Below are 1,174 nucleotides of genomic sequence, written 5' to 3' on the forward strand. Positions count from 1 at the left end.
GCAGCTAGTCAGTAAGGGATCGTAACCTTTGTCCTTGGTGTTACCAGCACCACATTCTCCCAAGTGAGCTAACTGGCCAGTCCAACCATTCTAAATTTTTGACCACCTTTTGCTTTTAACCAAGTTATCACTCAACAGTCTTTTATCATTAATTTTTGTTAATAATTAACATTTTGGTCAAGCTATTTGGTACTCAATCCCCTTAACATGTCAATGATTGTGAATTATTTTTGGTTATCATTCACTAGTTACTACATCTCTATCTTTTCATAGTAGTAAGACAAGTTTATACGTGTGGTATACTGGCATTTCCAGAATCCCTAGGACCCACAGTTCTCCAGGAAATAAAGTGCTGCCCTCTGCTGACTCTCTTGATACTGACGCTGAAAATTTCTCCCATTTTAGGTGCGGCCTGTTGGACTATCACTTAGCGAAGATTTCATTTAATACACATTTGACTAAATAAATTCTATTCATTAATTGTTTTGCATAAAAAACACAGGGTTAGTAATAAAAACTACCATTTATTCATCACCTGTACAATCTCATGAGAGCCACAGTAAGTACAATACCCATTTTTTAGAGGAAAAAATTTAAGCTCAGAGAAATTATGCTAACAATACATTACTGGAGCTGCAATTCCAACCCCAAGCTATCAACTCCAAACCCTATGCTTTGAACCATCACATTATACCATTCCTCAGACATATCTTTTCAAATCTATGTCATAAAACAAAAACCTAAATGGTCACATATTTATAAAGACTTGCTAGCTACTTACTAATATATGTAACCACATTTTATAAATTTTTTTGTCTGAAGGAGACTGGCAGCATTACTATATAGTGATACTGCTAATTAACCTTCAAGTATTTGTATAGCACATAAGAAATAACACTACTCACATATACAAAAGAAAGCAGGTCAAGGGCCGGCCCGGTGGCACACTGTTACAGTGCGCCGCTTGGGAGTGTGGTGGCGCTCCCGCGGAGGGTTCGGATCCCACATACAGACCGGTTCCCGCTCACTGGCTGAGCGAGGTGTGGGGGCAACGCCAAGGGTTGCGATCCCGTTGCCGGTCCCGGTCCGGGCGCGACACTGAGGGTTGCGATCCGTTGCCGGACACGAAAAAAGACAAAAAGGAAAAAAAAAAAAAAAAAAAAAAAAAGCAGGA

The sequence above is a fragment of the Galeopterus variegatus genome, unplaced genomic scaffold (assembly GCF_000696425.1).
Source record: "Galeopterus variegatus unplaced genomic scaffold, G_variegatus-3.0.2 Scaffold149, whole genome shotgun sequence".
NCBI classification, from domain to species: Eukaryota; Metazoa; Chordata; class Mammalia; order Dermoptera; family Cynocephalidae; genus Galeopterus; species Galeopterus variegatus.